Consider the following 14881-nt stretch of genomic DNA (forward strand, 5'->3'; position numbering starts at 1 on the left):
GTATATTGAAATAAACGGTAATACGAAATATGCAATCGAAAATCTTCATTAATTGCGAGCAGGCTATCGCATTGCATTCGAAGATAATCAATAACCGGTACTACATTCGTAATTCGCAAGTCAGTGCCATGGCCTGATTATTGTCGGCCTTTGTTTTTTTTAATTTCTAACACCTCAGTGTCCTCAACATGACCCTGAACTTCCTGAAACGGGGCCCCAGGCTAGGATTTTTGGCGCCCCACCTACCAATCGCTGATGTTAAAGGCAGTGTGACTGTATATTATCTTCTTCTTATTGTGCCATCCCCTAGCGGAGGTCGACCACCATCAAGGCGATCTTATCTTTGTCGTCTGCTACCCGGAACAGTTCGGTGGAGCTGCACTCGTACCAATCACGGAGGTTCTTAAGCCACGAAATGCGGCGCCGTCCTCTGCTATGCTTCCCATTGATCTTTCCTTGAATTATGGAGTTGTAGGGTATCAACAATCAATAATCAAAAATTGCATCGCACAACCACATATTGTGATCTCTGTTTATCTGACATGCCTGGTCGACCCGCCATGCTTCCCCCCTGGCTAAAGCTCTGTCGTTCCCTGCTTGTGGGAGTCATTTTCCTCAGCCATATATAATACGTTTGTTCAAGTTGGAGACTGTGATAGACAGTGACGTCCCTAGATAAAATGCCGCCCCATTTTTTATACCTACAGTATTTTTATCATCCTTTCACAAGTCCAGTATCTAAAAAATATATTGTATGGATACATTACTAGCAAGATATCAGTCTGTAATAATTATTCTCAAATCTGCACGTGTCGTTTTTGGTCACCAAGGGCGTCGAAGGGCAACGGAATTAAACTAGATATCGCGAACCCGACAAAATCAGTGATCTGATTTTTTTATTGGAAAGATATTTTCGTTATTACTAAGTTTAGGTAGCTATTTCTATATATTCCAAATGATTCTCCTCGATTTGCCTATAGCTTGTATACTGAATAGATATTTAGATAGAGACAAGGGTTAATCAAAGGGAGAATAATCTAGGGATATAATAATCTCGATAGGGGATATGGTAGATGTTTCAAAAAGCATCATAAACCATCGACCTCATGATGTGAATATCACAATTCATAGTATTACACCCTCCACAACATTGTGGGAGCGTAGTTCTTAAAATTACACAATAAATGTAGTCTAATCAGTACTTAATCTAAAAGCATCCCTTATTTATTTATATCAAACTTGCTATAATATTCAACAATATAACATAATAAATAGTGTAGGAATTCGGTCAGTCATTTACATGTCTTATATCTAATAATATACTTATATATTTGACAATAAGATTCGGAGGTTTGCAATTAACAGATATTTGTTTTTAAGAGAAATGGATGTCAGCCACTTGCTCAACCTATTAGGTCCTTACTCTGACTCATACACAAATTGAAAAACCATATGTTTACTTGCCAGACCCGGGATTTGAACCTGGGACCCACGACGTTATAGGGCAGGCCGACGCTTAAGCCGTGCGGCCGTCGTTGGCGTATTTTAATTCCCCTAAAACAAAACCGAATCAAAACAACTAAATTTCATTCTCCGCATAATAGTTTATTTATATTTATTTGAAATATTAGATATTATTATTATATTATAAATTATTATAAAATGGTAACGGTTATCAGTGTCACAAGTCGCAGTAGAAATTCTGCAGCGTTACGTATTTTTAATATTATTATTATGCAGGGGTCGATGACCGCTTATCTTAGTCTACTGTATGTATACAAATAAATAATAGTAATATTACTTCGTTTCCCTATTGTATCGACATTTAGCGCGTTGTCTAGCAAAGTCGCGCCGGAATCAATGCCCCTTATCACGGAGCGTTGCGTCAGTGATCTTATCAATCACTTTAATTGCGGTTTAATCGATTTTACCTGTGTTTTATTTTGTTACGTTGGAGCGAAATATTGTTGTTTTTCATCATCATCGTCAGCCGGGTTCGATCCTCTGCTGTATGAAAGCCTCCTCTCCAGCGGTCGAAATGGAAGATTTTACGAACCGGAGCGCTCGATAATTTTCTGAAAATATTTACATATTTAAGTACCTATGTACTAGTATTATATAATATAAATACCAAGCTCTGACCATAAAATGAAGTAACTGTCTTTAAACTCGGGGCATGCAAGATTATGGTATAATGCTATAATGTGTCGGCGATGGTGATGAAAATCAAGGCTTAGGTACATCACGTCATAAATATTATATTTTTACTATGATTCTGAGAGGTTTCGTATTTTTTAATGATTCACGAACCGTGATGCAATATTTAATTTTTCCACGAGACACTGCAGAATAAGAACAGGAGCTGCGCTCCGGTGCGTTCCGGTCCATTTCGAGCGCTGCTCCTCTCTCCCTCCACTCTTTTCGGTCCCTAGTTAGTTATTTACACTGCCGCGTACATCCACCGAACTTTATGAGTATCCAGCGAGTTTTAGGATGTTCCGGTGGGTGTTCACTAAATGAGCGACATGTCCATTCCATTGCCATTTTATATGCCTAGCGACCTCTATCACATCACGTACTCTTGTCTGCTTCCTTATTCATTGGTGTATGTCGAAGATTGACCTTTCCATGCCATGTGTTGGATCAAAGGAAAGAACTTCTCAAGTCGGCCCGACCGTCAATTGGACCGGTCGTACGTGGGAAAATTTCTCATCTTTCAAAAATATTGTTGCGAGCGAGTAGGTCTTTTCTCATCGAGAATTGACTGTAATAATATATTATATCAAAATAGGAATCACGCGCACTTTAGTGCACGCCAATCACGGCCTTAGGAATTGCTCCTGGGACACTCTCTGAACAAATTTTAAGGGTGCCCAAGGTTCGTTACGCCACCTTATACGCCTGCATAACGTGTGTAAAGACGTCGCTGGTGGTGAAGGATGGTTGTAGGCCGTGGATGGTAACAGGATATAAGGTGAGATTAAGTCTATACCTACTTCAGATGGGGCACGGTCTAAAACGATCGTGACTACGCGACGCGAATATTGTGCAAACGACGCGTGCAGAACAAAACATATTTTGTCATAAAAATTCAACATGTGTCCATTTAATGTTATGTGTATAGTTCTATTAGTAATAATAATAATACATTCATTGAAATGTTTTCTTTTTCAAGTAAATGGGTAACGTTTTTTAGTCATCTTTACACGATTTAAGAATTAATTCCCCCGACGCCATCACAAAACAAATTGGCGTGTTCACAGCTCGACTATCGCTCTCCGATTGGCACATAGATATTATCATTGGCAGCGAGTCCGAAATTTCGTCGCACCTATAGTTGAAAATTATTTGTCGTTTCACTGAAGTATGCTCATCATTCTGGCGTATTCACCAGGATAACCTGGTTGCAATAGTAATTATTAATTCGTCAAAATATTACACGTGGATATAATTCAATGAACTCTATATTACTCATGTGAAGCTATACGTGAATAATTCTTATTTTATTATCGTTTGTTTGTTTTACCTGTTCGGCACGTAATTCTTTTAAGTATAAACTAAAGCATATCGCAAAAATCAATACCAATAATTATTAATATTACGAACAATGTTAAGTGTATGACGTCCATTGTTGATTTTGCATAGCGCACCTCTTAGGGCAACGTTCCCTTATCGTACACTCATTCTTGTTATGTTGTTTTATTTTTACTCGTAAATATAATTTCATAGTAAACCTTTTTAACTTTCTTGAATAATGCGTATTTAAATTATTGTTATGATTTTTCTTGTTTCATTCATAATTATAATTGAGGAGCTCGATAGAAGGGAGTAGAGGTGGGAAAACTGGTCGATTTTGAAGACTAAGTATACTTACTACCAGTATATCAAAACTTGTTCCAAAATACTTACTAGTATTTGGAATACTATATAGAGCGTTTGGCATGCGTATGCGACATAAGTCTCATACTAAACTGGAACTAAAACTTAACTCCATATTAGTATTTGAAATATCGGCTTCAATAGAATCGCTAAAAATACACTGAGCTGGGGTTTTCGAAATGTCCCATTTATTATAAAATTTTAACATATTTTAAATTTATGAGTTGTTTTTCTTTATAATATTCTTGTTAACATAATGAAGAACAGTGATTTTTTTTATTGTAAACTGCGTCACCTCAGTCACCTCACCATATTTCCGAGGGAATAATATGCTGCTACAGAAAATTTATGGCCTATTCTCATACTCGCTCGCGCGCGTTTAATGTCAATAGTGTTGAAAGTCTACCAACTAACCAGCGACTCGCAATGATATCTGTACAAGTTTTTTGGAACAAGTTTATTGGGCCACACGTACTGAGTATGGGTAGTTTCATCCGATACTTGAGTACACAAACTGGTGACAGTATTTCCAACTCACCTCTAGAAGGGAGGCCCAAGTAAAATTGGGGCGTTTCTGCTGTGATCAAATAATTTGAACGCCTTCTTCTCGAACGAATGAAGCATGGTTAATTTGATAAACTGCACAGACATTGTTAAGTTGGCATTTTCGATTTCCTTTCTCAAGCAATGGCTGTAATTTTTTTTATACCTACTAAGTTAGTATTCATTGTTTTGACATTGTTTATTTACACGCTTGCAGTTATAAAATAAATTTTCAATACCGAAGTATATATTATTGGCAGCGTAGATGTTATTATATTATCTTCTTGGTAATAATGGCGGATTGTCTTTTCCTACGTTCTGAAAATTGACAAATAAATGTGGTAATATTCAAATTTATTTATTTTATATATAATGAACATGACAAATTATAAATTCCAAGCATTCACGACATGACATAATATAGTGAGTGTTAACATTTTTTTAAATAAAAATACAGGTTAATGTGAGTAAATAATATCTACAATAATAAAATAAGAAAAATAAAAGTACATGGAAGCACACAGAGTGAACTAGGTTGATAGAACCTATCTTAAAAAGTTATAAAACAACGTCCACCTAAATTCTCCCTCACGTAAGTGGAATATGTCAATATCCAAAGCGATTTTATTAAACATAGTTATTGCCCTCCCAATTGGCATTACTAATGGCAAGTTAGTTCTGCAACTTGGGAGAACAAACAACGGATGCCATCGGGTCTTACGATAATTATCAGATATACACAACCCAATATCACCAAGAATGGCAGAGTTTTCATTTATAAGTGGATATAATGTACCTAAGTGAATGAACCTCCAATGCGAAGTTACTTGTAGCTATCTTAATCAATAGAATATAGGTAATTTGTTTTCCTCCATTTCCATATTCTAATCTCATATATAAGTATAAAATAACGTTTTCTTTGACATATTTGTCTGTGGCAGTGTTTGTCACCAAAAATCATTTCAATCTAATGACTGAAGCTGTTGTCGCGACGCTAGTGGTAGACGTGTATCGCCTTCTCTGTAGTTATTGGCGAATTAACAATACGTAATTATACAAGTACACCCTTTTTACACCCATCTTCTCAATTGAGTGTCGCTTTGACGTACCTGTGAACGTGTATATATATGCAGTCGTATCTAGGCATGTTTTCAATGACAGCACAAACAGAAACATTGAAATGAAAATACAATCACACCAGGAAAATTAGACGTAGTCATGTTTGTTTGAATTTAACCATGTCTATTTAATATTTTTAATATTTCCGTATCGAGGAGATTAATTCCGTCGCTGTGTATTATTTGGCGGCATTTTTTAGTTCTCTGGACCACCCCAAAGTGTATAGTGACGAAATTATGACAGTTTTTTATTATAGGATCCGTAAATCCATTGTAACCTTGTTGATGTAATTCTTCGCAATAGGTATAGGTAAATCATTCTACAGTGGCACCATGGATACGGAAAAAAGCGACTTGCAGCTGTAGTGGTATTGTTTGTTAACATTAAACCAGGCATTGCAGCAAGCAATTCCAATACATACGCGTAACGCCTATATGGTGCCACTGTATAATGATTTACCTGTACCATGCCATAACGGATTATCCACTCTTGCAGTTGCTCAACTAGGACAATACATATGCGCCTTCTTCCTACACTTTCATATTGCTTGTATCTACCCCTGTAATATTGACTTCGTATTATTTATAATTCGTCCAGTCGCCGCATCCAGGTTACAAAATCAGTTAGGGATATAAGTTTTAATTACATCGATGGTTGCGTATCGCTGAACTCGAAACATTTGCAATGTTTTGTTTGAGTCACGGTCGGGACGTGGATAAAGATTAAACAGTGATCTGTAACCTTTGTGACTACGTGACAATATGGCACTTTTTTTCAACTTTAAATTACTAATGGACCGTATCGCAAATAATGCAGCATAATTTGGTGTACCTACATATATCTCATAACGGAATATAAATATTCTTATAAATTTAAAAGATTGCTCTATTATTATGTTTTATTCTTTCAAAAATGATCATAGTTACTCGAGAGATACATATATTATTGATAAACGAAATTAAAAAAAAAAAATGGTATAGGTTCATCGCTCTACTTCTAAGAAATGAACGCGGTAATTGTATACTGGTTCTATATTATTATCTACGGTATCGTCGTATGATATTATAAAGTGTACATATATTTTTTTAAATTTGCATGAAAACAATTTCATATACTTACTTAAATATAACATCCCTTAAAAATGTGGGCTCATTTTTTCTACCGTATCACGTTTTATGAATGTGTGAAATTTGCCATCCTATTCGTGAGTCTTGTTTTCAAATATAAGATATACCTACATACTTACATCTTCTTCTTCTTCTTCCATGGCGCTACATCCCGGGGTGGGATTTGGCCTCCTCCACAACCGCTCTCCACTCACTCCGGTCTCTCGCCACACTTCTCCAGTTACCGGGTCTTCCTATATGAAGCCAGTCCTCTTCTACAGCGTCAGCCCATCTCTTTCTTGGACGGCCTCTGGGTCTCTTCCGTTGGGGTAGCCACTTCGTCATGATCCTTGGCGCTCTAAATTCAGGCATTCTCTCCACATGTCTCGCCCATCGTAGTCTTCGGGACTTACAGTATCTTATGATTGTTTGCTGTTCAATCAGCTCTTCCAACTCGTGGTTCATTTTTATTCTGTAGTTCCCATTTTCCAACGTGGGTCCAAAGATTTTGCGGAGTATTTTGCGCTCGAAGACAGCTAATTTGTTTTCCTCGTTTTGAGTTAAGCACCAAGCCATACGTGACCACTGGCCTTATAATTGTTTTATAAATTAGAAGTTTACTTCTTCAGCCTAGAATATATTACGAGGGTGGGTCAATAATTCCTTAGAAAAAAGCATTAAAACAGGTTTTATTTTTGTATTTTTTTTTTATTTCTCAACATAATTTCCTTGGAGGAATAATACAATTGGTTAGACGTTTCTCAATTTTTTTTAAACCGTCAGAAAAATAAGTTTTCGGAAGGTCCTCAAAATAAGCATTTGTCCGATCGATGACTTCTTCATTTGAAAAAAAACGTTGTCCACTTAGCCATTTTTTTAAGTTTGGGAAAAGGAAAAAGTCACTGGGGGCTAAATCTGGCGAATACGGTGGGTGGTCGACCAATTCGAACTTCAATTCTTCAATTTTAGCAATTGATCGTAAACATGTGTGAACACGGGCATTGTCCTGGTGAAAGAGGATTTTTTTCCTGTTTAAATGAGGCCGTTTTTCTTCAATTTTGTTTTTTAGCTGGTCCAATAAAGATGCATAATAATCCCCTGTTATTGTTTTTCCTTTTTCCAAATAGTCAATGAAAATAATTTCACGTGCATCCCAAAATACAGTAGACATAACCTTACCAGCTGATTTTACGGTTTTCGCCTTCTTTGGACATGGTTTGCCTTCGCAATCCACTGCTTTGACTGTTCTTTCGTCTCGGGAGTATAGTGGTGTATCCATGTTTCATCTACAGTCACAAAGCGACGAAAAAATTCATCCGGATTGCGTTGCATGAGCGACAACAGGGCTTTAGAGGCCACCACCCTACTGCGTTTATTGTCGACTGTGAGCAAACGCGGCACCCATCTTGCAGAAATATTTTTCATGCCCAATTTGTCATGTAAAATAGAAATGACGCTACTTTTTGAGATCCCTGTAACCTCAATTATCTCACTCAACTTTAATCTTCGGTCACTTAACACCATATCGTGGATTTTATTGATCATTTCTGGTGTAGTCACCTCTACAGGACGTCCTGAGCGTGGTTCATCCTTTGTTGATGTACGACCACGTTTAAATTCATTTAACCAGTTATAAATAGTTGCAAGTGAAGGAGCAGATATGCCGTGAACTAAATCCAACTCATTTTTTATTTCCTTTGCTGTTAACCCTTTTATATTAAAATGTTTAATAACAACTCTAAACTCAATTTTCTCCATTTTCCATTTTTCCATTTTCCACAAGCAAATTTTTTTTTAAATGTACGAGAAACACACAACAACCCGACCAATCTGATTGAAACTTCGCAGCATACTGAATCGGTAGTGCCGCTGCATGAAAACAAACCGCTTGCAGTACTAGTCGCGCCACCTGTCGGCTTTTCTAAGGACTTATTGACCCACCCTCGTACTATAGAATAACATATACAAGGGTTTAATTGAATTTTAAAAACTAACCAATACCATCTGTAAATTGTAGTCTTATTTCAATGAAAACAGATACGTATAACTGACAATGTTTAGTGTGCACAATTTATGACGGATATTAACAGCCTACCTATATACGGACCCATGAATGATGGTGGGGAGTGGAGAATTAGGTACAACACGGAACTATACCGCTTATACCAAGATTCAAAACTCTCCACCTTCATAAAACTCCAGAGGCTAAACTGGGCAGGCCATGTCCAGCGCATGCCTGAGTCACGGATACCGAAGAAGATCCTCGAAGGAAACCCAATGGGGAAAAGGCCAGTGGGAAAGCCACGCACACGATGGGGTGACAACATTACAGGAGATGCCAACCAGCTGCTAAAAATCATGAACTGGAAAAGACGTGCGGAGGACCGTTCCGCCTGAGTCACGGATACCGAAGAAGATCCTCGAAGGAAACCCAATGGGGAAAAGGCCAGTGGGAAAGCCACGCACACGATGGGGTGACAACATTAGAAGAGATGCCAACCAGCTGCTAAAAATCATGAACTGGAAAAGACGTGCGGAGGACCGTTCCGGCTGGAGGACGGCGGTGGAGGAGGCCAGGAGTCGACTAGAGCTGTAGCGCCATTGAAGAAGAAGAACAGCCTACCTCCACCCTTCGCCACTGAGTCACACGCCTTTTTGTGACATTAAAAAATATTCTCTACCTATAAATAATAAATAGCGGGTGTATGTATTGAGTAAATTAAATCCATTCAATTATGCAATAACATGCATGAATTTGTAAAAGCAATAGGTATGTGAACGATTCGATTTGACAGAAGGCTTTTTTTATCTTCCTCTCATATGTTAGGTTGAACGACCGGACTTGTAAATAATGCCGAACCGAAGTCGGCCGAGTGCTGCCGAATGAAACCGAAATCGTGCGAAAGATTGGTCTTATCAAAAAACATGGTGCTGATATCGAAGAGTAGGGTGGACTAAAAATAATCGAAAATCAATATTACTATCTACCCAACATCATTTTTGATTTTTTTCGTTTATCACACGGCAAAAAGCCTTTCCTTGTATCCTCGACTTGTACCGAAACCAAAGCATTGACATTATTATACAAAACTAATGTACCCACATATAAATTATAATTTAGATAGGTATATGAAAGGCAAAGCAGAGACACCTTCTTTTGCCAGAACAGTTCAACAATAACAAGGGGGGCACGAAACAATTCAAACCAGTCATATTTTTTACCATGTCTGATCCTAAGAAGATCATATGGGACTCTATTCTACATTGTGAAGGTTCATACTCTGACTTGAACCGTGGACCCACGACATTATAAGCCGACGCGTTAGCCGTTCGGCCATCGTGGGGCCATAACAGACCAGTCATAGAACGTCACAGACGTAATAATCCTCAAAAAAATCCTTACGTGGCTCTGGGGATTATGGGTCCGGACCCCCCCCCCCCCCCAAGAAAGAAAAAATATAATTATTTAAGTGAATGGAATATTACTTATTCTTCTTTTTAGTCAGGACCTCATGACTGAGGATCGTGGTCCAGATAATTTGGCTGTCGAACTGCCTTCTCAGTGAGGTGGCCTCACTAATCTGCGCATTCTACGAGACATCCAGTTGAAAAACCCTTGGCATTCATGAATTGGTGCGACCATCAGGGCCATCCAATGTTTGCTTTAATATTCTGACGCGGCGTTTCTAAATGACAAGACATCGCGGACGACACAAACGGACACTAACGATTCTAATAATAAGTATGGCCACTCGCATTCGATAACAACTCTAGGATGCAACAAGTTGCAACAACTCGGATTTTTTCAAAACTACCTTTTTTGTTTTATTTTAGTAGGTAATAGTTAATAAAAATAGTTCTGATAGATTTTGGACACACTGTTTTATAGTTTTGCATTATGGCTGTATATTATGACATATAGGTGTGCATATAACATGTAATGTCTACCTATTACAGGCTATTACATCATAAGAAAGGTGATTTGATTACTGTCGTTCCAGAGGCAGAGTAGGTATGTTGGATATTTGTTGCATAATATTAAGTTTATGATGGAAGTTTTAAATTAATTTCTCTACCCACCCTGTCGTATATTGATAGACGCATACAACTGTTATAATACAATGAAACATACTAAAATAAAACAATGAACGTTGTAGAACAGGGTGGGGCAAACTGCGGCCCGCCGGGTATTTTTTTGCGGCCCGCCATCATTAATTGTACTTCTGATTACGAATAACTTTTTTATATTTTTTTGAAAAATATTGACAATAGATTAAAATTTGAAGAATTTGTTGTTTCGTAAATGTATTATCTCAGTACGTCTTCCTTGCGTCTCGTCTCACACTATGTACCTAACCACTATTTTCTACGTTGAACATCGTGACACATTTAAATACTTCTAAGGAAAAAAAATATATGCCCATCCATGATATGGTAAAAAGTTTGAATGGATTTCAATTAAAAGTTATTCCTTCGACAAATATCGAATAACAACGTGGACCACTTTCCAACTTTGAAGTTGCTGAATATACTAGAATATAAATTTGTAGAATATGGTAAAATTATTAAAGCTCTAAATGACGATTTTTCACAAAGATTTGGTGACTTCCGAAAAATTGAGTACGCGATCCATTTTCAATAAATATTGATAGTGTACCGACAGAGCTACAACTTGAGATTATTGATCTGCAGTGTGACACTGATTGAGAATTGCATCGTCGTGAAGAAATCTCCAAATTTTACAATGCCCTTAATTCAGACAAATTCGACAGTTTCATTCTTTTCATTTTTTTTTTGTAATGTTTATTTTTCGTGATAATAAATAGTGTATATCTAAAAATGGTATTTTACTTGCAGCCCGCCGCTCATTTTTAATTCTTGAATTTGGGCCTCCATCCAAAAAGTTTGCCCCCCCCCCCTGTTGTAGAATATCCAAATATACTTAGTAAAAAGTAAATTACCTAAGCAGACCATGTGGCCCTCCATATTATATGGCATATAGGGAAGGTTGTGTTAACAAACTTTTTATGAAAAATATTTGCTAGTCGTTCTGCCAACCCATTAGGTCCTTGCACTGGATAAAAGATACAATCGGTCCCGCGGCTAGGCTTCAGAGACGGCCGCTCTACAAACCATGCCACCGTAACCATAGCAACTGAGCTTGCCATGTAAGAAAACGTTCAAAATTTGTTTGCTGCGGGCTTCCTGTAAAGTGTAAACTGATAAAAATCGTGTTTTATTTAGACATTAATTTTATGTCAGTACTATAGATATACTAAGAGGTTGGACGGTCTTAAATATACGGTCATATATTTCCGATACAACATTTCACGGTGAAGACGTGTCATACGGCGAACTGCATACGTACAAGTTTTCGGTTTTTTGATACCCGTTAGAGGGTATTATATTTTTTTTGATCATTCTTTTAAGGGCAGTTAAATTATATCAATATTTTTTTTACTAAACTAGTTTCGCTCTGCGCCACCGGTAGAATAAGAGGTTCAAAATAACTCAATAAATAAAAAAAAAATGATAAATATTATGTTGTATGTAAACATTCATTATCGGTATGTTGCTAGGCAAGATAATTGCTATTGTACTTTGGCAATGTAAATAAATGCTATGTATTCAATTAGAATAATTAGATACACAGCAAAGTAAGCAAATAGTTTAATAGTATTAATTAATTTTAATAGTGTATATTTATTTATTTTTGTCATAGATTATAACCATTATGTAAGTATGGGATAAAGTTCCAGTGGCAGCCGAATTAAGTATAATTTAAAAAAAATGTGTAGGTAGGTAGGTACTTACGATTCAATTTAAATTTATTTATTTGCACGAAACGAACATAGCAAATTACAAATTGACAACATGGCATAAAAGAAACAAAGAAAATTAATTACTAACTAGATTTTTAACTACAAAAAGAGTAATAATTACAAGAAAGTATTTCTAACCTAACTCACACTCACGCAAGTGGAATACATCAATAACCGAAGCAATTTGATTAAATACAATAATTATTGCCCTCCCAATTAGAATTACATACCAGTGAGATTCAGAGGTTACCAACCTGGTCAGTTTTTTTTTTTTTTTTGGGTTCTGTCATCTGGCGTTCTATCAACGAGATTGCCAGTTCATGAGTCATTTTTATTCTATAGGGAAGGTTCATTTGCTAGTTAGCTGGATACGACTAAGTAGGGTAAGGTTGCTATGATTGGACCACTTAACTTTGTGATGGTGTAACTCATCAAATATTATTGATAAAATAAAACAAATTGTTGATTTCAATGTATTATTTACTTTATTATGTATACACTTAGCATCAGTCCAATAAAATTAACCATTTTCGAGATTTAACAGGAAAACCAAATTTTGGTTTGTTGCCGTCTTTGGACCTCATGCTCCTTGATTGGACCACTAGGTTTCCATCATTGGACTTTGAAAAAATAATAATAATTTACACACGTGGTCCAATCAAGGTGCTATATAATAATATTTTATAAAAATGAAACAAAAGTACATTTTAATAATAGTAGGTATCGTATATTATAATAGCATTAATAATACGTGTAGATAATTATTATTTATGTTTTGCATAAAGGACAAATATATATTTTTTACACCTTTACTAACGCAAGCGCAGTCTTCGTAGATCCAGGCTTGACACATTAGGCATTGTATCATATCCTCTACGGAACACTGGAGGCAGATTTTGTAAAACCATTTCTTAATATCTTTATTGCATTTTTGATTTGAAGTCTTTTTGACTTTTTCGCCTTTTGTTTCGGCGTCTTGACAATTGCTTGCTCCAAAGTCCTTTTATCTGGTGACGATGTCAATTCTGTTGTGCGTTGTGTTTTTCGACTTCTTTCTCGTAATTTTTGTACAATCTTTTTAGCGCCTGGAGATATATCACCTATGTGAAACTCAACACTGGTGCCTGGAGTTAGTTCTGGTGAACATATATTAGTTGGATCTTTACTAGACACCACAACTGGCTCCAACATAGCAACTATTTCTGTTGAATTAATATTATTGTGTACTGGCAGAATATGTGCCGTTTCTTCAACTGCCGATAGTTTTGAATTTGTAGATAAGGGATCTTCTTCATTCTGCGATGCTGGTGCAGGCAATACTGCAGGAACATTCTCCGATTCTTCATGGGCTGTCACAAATTCATAGTCAGCAAATACATCTTTATTCAGAGGGTAAATGCCTGTCTTCAGAAAGCCATTTGCAGCCGTACGGACAGAAGCAGCCCTAGAATAGGCTTTTCCAAAGGGCATAGATACCTACTTGAAATGTCGTCACACATCTCTCGGGGTTTTGACAAAGAAATTTTTTGGTTTCATCTATGTAATAACTACTCAGTGGCCTAAAAAATGACACATCAAGTGGCTGTAGTTTGTGGGATCTATGTGCAATATTGAACCAGGTGGTACTCCATCTTTCAATTCATCTTTTGCTCTCTTCCGTTTAAATATGATAAGCGGGGGAACGAATAGGCCAGCAGAATTGGCACAACATACAGCTGTCGTCATTGTGCCACGTTCTCCACTAGTAATTGCTCCAACTTGGTGCTTACCCTTCAATGCCAAAAAAATTCTAAGTTTTCTCTGCACGTTGGAGAGACCTGTTTCTTCTTTGCCTTTTTGATTGCTTCCATCTAGTCTTCGTTTCAGTGTCGCTTTAGGAACTCCAAACATTCGACTTGCCTCGTTCAAACCTACTTCTTTTTTCCTTAATACCTGTAATGCCAATGACATGCTGGGCTCATTCCAGGTATAGTAATTCCCTCTCTTCTCCATTATGGAATGCAAAAAGAATATAATGTGAAAAATGTTATAAAATCGTTCCCATGATTGGACCGGTCCAATGGTAGAGGTTACCCATGGTCCAATGATAGCAACTACGGGTGCTGTCACAAAAACAAGTTTCACAAAAAACCCAAAGTATTAGCGTAACAACCATTATCATAGTTGCAAATAGTAATAAATTACCCAATATAATTGATGTAAGTACAACCAAATATAGTTAATGGAATCATACTTAAATTCGTTTTAGTTTTACTTGATTGTTATATTTTAAGCACGATGAACACACCAACGAACGTAACTCATTTACCATGTCCAAGACGAGACTGAAACAAGAGAGGCGCGGAAGAGGTATGGAAAGCTTGCTTTGTGAGGTCACTGATGGTTTCTAGCGTCTTTTATTTCTGATATACG

General features: G+C 36.9%; 1 protein-coding gene across 1 annotated transcript in view; it reads left to right on the forward strand.

Annotated features, from left to right (window-relative positions):
* The window catches only part of Hr3 (nuclear hormone receptor 3 ROR-beta), a 68554-nt gene that overhangs the window by 35965 nt on the left and 17708 nt on the right, over positions 1 to 14881 (forward strand). The window lies entirely within an intron of this gene.

Source organism: Rhyacophila brunnea, unplaced genomic scaffold (genome assembly GCF_057557595.1).
Source record: "Rhyacophila brunnea isolate RB1 unplaced genomic scaffold, BYU_Rbru_1.0 scaffold_15, whole genome shotgun sequence".
Lineage (NCBI taxonomy): Eukaryota > Metazoa > Arthropoda > Insecta > Trichoptera > Rhyacophilidae > Rhyacophila > Rhyacophila brunnea.